This window comes from Macrobrachium nipponense, chromosome 12 (genome assembly GCF_015104395.2).
Source record: "Macrobrachium nipponense isolate FS-2020 chromosome 12, ASM1510439v2, whole genome shotgun sequence".
Lineage (NCBI taxonomy): Eukaryota > Metazoa > Arthropoda > Malacostraca > Decapoda > Palaemonidae > Macrobrachium > Macrobrachium nipponense.
Window position 1 is genome coordinate 29,888,772 of NC_087205.1, and position 7,726 is coordinate 29,896,497.

General features: G+C 35.5%; 1 long non-coding RNA gene across 1 annotated transcript in view; it reads right to left on the bottom strand.

Moving 5' to 3' along the window:
* Positions 1-1,440: 1,440 nt before the first annotated feature.
* LOC135224449 (uncharacterized) overlaps positions 1,441-7,726 on the bottom strand; it is a 289,668-nt gene continuing 283,382 nt past the window's right edge. The window contains exons 4-5 of the long non-coding RNA XR_010316735.1: positions 2,298-2,412; positions 1,441-1,597 (exon numbers count right to left, since the gene is read on the bottom strand). This is a non-coding gene — a long non-coding RNA (uncharacterized LOC135224449). The remainder of the gene's footprint in view (positions 1,598-2,297; positions 2,413-7,726) is intronic.

Sequence of the window (7,726 nt, forward strand, 5' to 3'; positions counted from 1 at the left end):
CTATTAGAACAGGATATCAGGTCCAGGTCAAGCAGGGGTCGTCGTCAGTGCCAGTATTATTCCGTAACAGTAGTTCAGTTCGGGCCAGGGTCGTCTTTGGTTTAAGGGCTGGTATTGGTGCTGGTATAGCTGGTATCACGTGACGTTTCGACTTTCTCGTAGGTCATCTTCGGACGAGTTGGTTGAAAAGACTGTAGCAAGAAAGTTTGCGGAACGGTATTTATAGCTGCACGGACCTAGAGTTGCATTCTCATTGGTCGGGCCGGTCTTGGGCGAAGCCGTGGATCTCGCCTCGAAGGTCTCGGGGATTCTCTCGTGCGAGCGCCACAGTAGTGTGCCTGGGGATGAACGTCAAGAATTCCGTCTGTAGCAGGATTCGTATCATCCTGTGGGGGCTCCTGATTATCTGGCATCGTCGGGGGGTCGCTCGCTGCTCTCCGGGCAGCGGTAGGAAGAAGAAACGTTTCTTGAGTTATATTTAACTTTGGTTTCTCCTTACCTATATGAAGGGCTTCTAGGAGGCGCAGACGTCGGGGATCTGTTGTCTGATCTATTATTATGATATTAGGGATAATATCATTTCTTTTTATTCATTTGTTATGAGCAGTCCTGGCGTGGTTGAATATGGCTCCTTCTTGGGCGTGGCAGGAGATTCGTTATGCCAGCAACAGTTCAGGTTTCTCGAGATATCCAACTACTCCCGGTTTAGGGCTGACAAACACCAAATAGGAAACATTTACTTCCCCTCTCACATCTGTAGAGAATCGACTGCTACGGCAACAGAGAAGACAACACAGTCTGATATTCTTCAGTGTTTTGCAATCGACTTTTTCCCTCAACATTCTACCCACAATTAAGAATCTCAACATCCCTCTTGGACGATTACAAAGATCTTACCTAATAACTTAAGTAGTTTATTTTCTCAATTAATTTATCTCTATCTTCTTTCTTAATATTTATTCATATTCATTTTATTAATTGTCATCTGTTTACCTATTTATGTGCTTATTTACATTTATTTATTTTATCTAGTTCCATTTCATAATAATTTAAATAATTTATTTGGTTCACCCTACTACCTACTGCAAGGCAATCTACAACACTACTTAGGTCGAAATAAGAATAAAAATAAAGAATTTAGGCCAAAGGTCGAGAACTGGGTCCTGTGATGAAGTCACTCGGCGCTGAAAAGGAAATTAATAGTAAGAAGATCTAAAAGGCGTAACAGGAAACAATTTCTAGGAGAGCGTGGAAAAGTCAGATGGAAGAAAGGCAACATGAACGAAAGTACAGTATAAGGAATGAAAGGCCACTTTCTTCGGGAGCAGCAGCACCATTTGTTATCTGGGCAGGGGCAGTTGACCTCAACAGCATTGTCGCTGCTACCATCCGGGCAGGGGCTGGCTTTGTCCTGACAAGAGCCTGTCACGCCTAGGCATTCGGGTTGTTGACAAGGGACGCAGCACTTGCACGGTTTATCATTGAAGCCCCTGCAGAGTTGCTCGCTTGGGAAGAAGCCTTTGGGGCATTCCCGAGCTGGGTGGGCGCAGATACCCTTCCCTCAGCGCACGTGCTCTGCAGACATTCCTTGCAGCACCTGAAACAGAGGTAGGGTGTAAGTGACATGTTTACCAGATAATTACATGATAGTTTTATTAGTTTATTTACCATCTTTGTGATGGGTTAGGTAAAATGGACTTAAGATATTTCTCACATTGAATATGAGCCTATCTCTATCTATTACATAGACACAGACACACACACACATACACACAGATCAGTCAGTTTCTTGTCTACAAGTTGTAGTACACTCCTCCATTTCATAGTTAAACGTAATAGGCCTTTTTCAGCTCAAACTGATCATCCTCTCATAAGATTATCCCAAGTCTATGTATACTAGTCACAGTATTTCCATCTACAATACAGTCAATCTCTACCAAATCTCTCTCTCTCTCTCTCTCTCTCTCTCTCTCTCTCTCTCTCTCTCGTCAGGTATAAAGACTGTTAACAGCTCAAACTGATCTCATAAGTTTATCTCAGGTTTATCATCTAAAGTACAATCAGCCTTTACCTATTCTCTCTCTCTCTCTCTCTCTCTCTCTCTCTCTCTCTCTCTCTCTCTCTCGTCAGGTATAAAGACTGCTATTTATAGCAGCTCAATCTGATCCCAGGTCCATGTATATCCTAAGAACAGCTTTTTCATTTACAGACCATTCAAACTTTACCTATTCTCTCTCTCTCTCTCTCTCTCTCTCTCTCTCTCTCTCTCTCTCTCTCTCTCTCTCTCTCTCTCTAACCTGCAGTCTCCTTTAGCGCAGTCGTGCCAAAAGGCGTACACCTCCTCCTCTGCGCAACTCCTTCGACAATGGCCTCCATTAGCCTTACAGTTGTTTGGGGCTTCTCCGTCACATGCTGTAGAAGGGTAGTGAATTCATTAATGATATAAGACTGAGTCTGGATTGTTATGAGCAGGCCTGGCGTGGTTTTGCATTATCAGTTCTAATTGAATACAAGACTCCAGGATGGCTTTCAGAAGACTATCAATTTTATTGGTTTCCTCTTGAAAAGAATGTTATTATTATTTTTATTTATTTATTCATCTTTCTCTATCACAGTCATCCTATTCGTTTGGGTGTTTCTTTTTCTTTTTTCATAGTGTGGGGTTCCGGGTTGCACCCTGCCTCCTTAGGACTCCATCACTTTTCTCACTGTGTGTGTTGTTCCTAGGAGCACACTCTTCTGCATGTGTCCTGGAGCTACTTCGGCATCTAGTTTTTCCAGGATCCTTTTCAGGGATCTTGGGATCGTGTCTGGTGTCCCTATGATTATGGGTACGATTTTCATTGGAATATCCCATATCCTTCTTATTTCTATTTTCAGTTCCTGGTACTTATCAGTCTTTTCTCTTTCTTTCTCTTCTACTCTGGTGTCCCATGGTATTGCGACATCAGTGCGTGATACTCTCTTCTTGATATTGTCAATCAACGTCACATCTGGTCTATTGGCACGTATCACCCTATCTGTTCTGATACCATAGTCCCAGAGGATCTTTGTTTGATCGTTTTCTATCATTCCTTCACGGTTGGTAAGCTAGCTGGGGTTTCTTGCACAGGCTCCAATGGAGGGCTTTTGCAACTGAATCGTGCCTCTTTTTGTACTGGTTCTGTGCAAGTGCCGGACATTCGCTTGCTATGTGGTTTATAGTTTCATTTTTCATATTACACTTTCTACATAAGGGTGAGATGTTATACCCATCTGTCGTTCTTTGGACATATCTGGTTATTGTTTTTGTTGTGATTATTATTAATATTATTATTATTATGCTAAAGAGCTTTCATATTACTATATATTTTTCTTGTTTTCATGTATTGGCGAGGAAATAATAATAATAATAATAATAATAATAATAATATATAATAATAATAATAATAATAATAACTAATATATTATTATTATTATTATTATTATTATTATTATTATTATTAGTATTATTATTATTATTATTATTATATTATTATTCCACCTACCCGCAAATGAGAAGAATATAATAAGGAGAACAGAGAAGACGCTCTGCAAACTAAACTCCGTTGAAAACGTAATTGTTTCTATTATTATTATTATTATTATTATTATTATTATTATTATTATTATTATTATTATTATTATTGAGCGTGCTTTACAAACCTATTCTCTTTATAATTCTGACAGCTCAGCGTCGCGTAGGCCCGCAGCTAGGTGTTAAAATACAGGTGTTCAGGCAATGGACACCCCTGTACAGGTGTTTCTGAATTCGAATAAGTTCCTACCACGTTGATATTCGCATCCAACATCAAATCATCAAAACTAATCCATATGTATTCGTTTTTTACTTACTGATTGACAGGCTGGCATTCATTGATGTAGTCCAGTTATGCCTACTTGGAAGTAGGCTGTTAAAAAAGTAAAAAGGAAAGAATGATTAGATAAGAGGAATTATTTTGGGATCATAAATATGACAATAGCAATATAATCGATTATTTTTGTATCATAAATATGAAAATAATAATAAAAATAATAATAATAATAATAATAATAATTAATAATAATAATAATAATAATAATAATAATAATAATAATTTATTGAAAATAATGACAGAATTTACAGAATTTATTTGATACAAAATTCTCTCAATTCTTGTTATGATTTGTTAAGAAGAATTGAGAGAATTTTGTATGAAATCAGTCCTATAAATTCTGTCATTATTTTCAATAAAACTTATTTTAATGAAGGCCTGTTTCCAGCATACAATAATAATAATAATAATAATAATAATAATAATAATAATAATAATAATAATAATAATAATAATACCATATTTGGAATCACGAATATAATAATAATAAAATAATAATAATAATAATAATAATAATAATAATATAATAATAATAATAATAATAATAATATAATGGAGAAGCAAATCCACAGTTATGTAAATGTACATATATTTAAATTTAAAAACAGCACGGATAGCTTTCGGGAATCGGTTCGGTTCCCATTATCAAACTGACACGTTGATATAGCACTACAGCGAAGTAAACAAAACAGGAGTCAAAAATTAAGTGACTTGTTTATAAACAATGGAACCAGTCGTCTAGTATAAATCAGGAAATGCCGTCGTTTTCTGATGAAACCCCCTCCAGTCGTCTGGAACGTCTAATTGGTCCTTGCCCAATGCGGTCGTTCTGATGGTCCTCTTCAACAGCAAAGGCGCCGGCAGCATCGGTTACTGGAAGTAGCCGAGTTACCTGAACGGGAGAGAGAGGCAACCGCAGCATCAGATATGGCTAAAGAGACAACACTATCATAATGTTCTTTATTTTTAAGGCCTTTAATAAATTTGTTGGAAATAAGGTTATTGGTGAATTTATCTTCCTGTGTGAAGGATTTATCGCCTTCCATTGAAAAACCAGTCTATCGCCGCACCCTCCACTAGCCTTCTTATACCAACATCTTTACTTCTAAAAATTACTTTAGATTCTTCCCAATTTATGCGGTGATCGAGCTTAAGGCTGTGACTGACTAACACATTGTTATCCACATGCAACTAGTATGCTCTTTTGTGTTCCCCGATTCTACTGGGCAGCCCTCTACCACTTCCCCGAAATATTTAGAGTCACATTCTGAACAGGGAATTTCGTAAACACCAACATGTTTGTGATTCGTTGTGCTGTTGTTGTGTATAAGAAGTCTTTTAATAGTGTTGTTATAATTAAAGACTATATTTATTTTACCATTGTGATTTTTGTTAACAGTTTTCTGTATTCTTTTTAAATGAGGATTAAAAGGGAGTGCAAGACAATTCGGAATTGTCTTGTACTCCCTTTTAATCCTCATTTAAACAGAATACGGAAAACTGTTAAAAAAATCACAATGAAGATAAATTCACCAATAACCTTATTTCCAACAAATATATTAAAGGCTTTAAGAACAAAGAACATTATGATAGTGTTGTCTCTTTAGCCACATCTGATGCTGCGGTTGCCTCTCTTCCTCCCGTTCAGGTAACTCGGCTACTTCCAGTAACCGATGCTGCCGGCGCCTATGCTGTTGAAGAGGACCATCAGAACGACCGCACTGGGCAAGGACCAACTAGATGTTCCAGACGACTGGCGGGGCTTTCATCAGAAAACGACGGCATTGCCTGATTTATACTTGACGACCGGTTCCATTGTTTATAAACAAGTCACTTAATTTTGACTCCTGTTTTGTTTACTTCACTGTAGTGCTATATCAATGAGTCAGTTTGATAAGGGGAACCGAACATATTCCAAAAGCTATCCGTGCGGTTTTTAAATTTAAATATATGTACATTTACATAACTGTGGATTTGCTTCTCCATTTGAATACTCGTGCGTTCTATGAGGATTTTTTAATAATAATAATAATAATAATAATAATAATAATAATAATAATAATAATAATAATAATAAATGAAATTTCTGAAGCATAAATATAATAGTGATAAAATCAATTAAAAATTTGATCATATTCACTTAATGAGTATCAAAACTTAAAATTCTATTCAATTTTGTGATCACAAAAACTGAAATTAGACCAATATCACAATCGATATTATGAGCTGAACATTGCCAGCAGTATTACGATCACAAACTGAATACAGAAATAGCAGTGATATGTAAATTCTAATCTTGTTCTGATCGAAGCCAAATGAACGAAATAGTAAGGAAAGACGAAACGAAGAGGGAAGATTATTTTGACCTCAAAGTCACATTGACAAATAAAATTCCGACGCCAGAGAATAAGACTTCAGCCAGTGAAGAAGCACAAGTGTTTGAAAATTACAATTATCAGACGTGAGTCATCCTAGAACCTCTGGTCTGATGACGGTTGCGTTGTGCTTTGCTATTTTCAAAACGATATTTGAATCCCTTATAAACATAGAACATAGACAAATACATACTAAAGGCACACAATAAAAAAAAAAAAGCGTTCTTACATGTAACGTATATTGTAGTATTTTTAATATGTGGTAAAAAAATAATATTTCGCCCTGAAGCCGATAAAAAAGGCATATCTAAATAAGAACTTTTTAATATAAATGAAACCAAACTTGAGCCAACTTACAAAAAAAAAACAAAAAAAAAAAAAAAATCGATTCAATAAACAAAGTAATAAAGAAAAGCCAGTTATGAAAATAAAAGATTTCTGACCTATCACAAAACAATACTTAACAGATACATTTAGTCTCAAAATAGAGAAATGAATAGGATATGGTTGACATTAGAATCTCCGAAATTATAAATGCCACAAACTTTGCCATAAATGAAGAAAGAAAAGCGAGTTAGAGCTCTTATATTTGTTTTCGAAATATCATACGAACAATATAGTTTTTTTGAGAAAAATGGAAAAAGCGGAATATATATATATATATATATATATATATATATATATATATATATATATATATATATATATTTATATATATATATATATAGTATATATATATATATATATACTATATTTATATATATATATATATATATATATATATATATATATATATATATATATATATATATGCATATATGAATAATGGCGTTTTTTCAGTTTGAAATGTACTTATCAAACGTTTATTCCAGTGAGGACTATATCACGTTTAGCAAAAATTTTCTGTATGTGTAACCCATTTATTTATGCTTCTTTTGTTATTCTGTAATGAAAATGAAGAAGCGAAACAAATGCACTGGGCAGCGAGCATACCTCCGCCAACGCCACTTAAAAAACGACCTTTTTATTTTCATTGTGATCATTAGTATTGATATTATTTGGATGCAATTTCTGAAATATTTCATTATGATCACTGCAAGCATCAGTCTTCTCAATGAATGATGGAGGAGATCATCCGAAGCTCAAAAATGGTCAAATCTTCATTAAGCGCCCCTAAATAAATGCACTCATTTGAATCAGCTGATTCATTCTTTTTAAATATTAATTTAATGATAAAAGGAACATACTCAGAGTTCTCTTCGAAATTTCTCTGAAGAAAGTAACGGGGCTTTTTAGAAGATACCTTGAAAGCAGAGCGAACGTGAATTCTTAGGGGAGACAGCAAGTACTTACGACTTAGGATTATCAATATGGTCCTGTCCACTGACGAAGAAACGACAGCCACACAGACTCTCGATCACCTCCCCCCTCCCCACTCCACTCCCCCCTCCACCATAT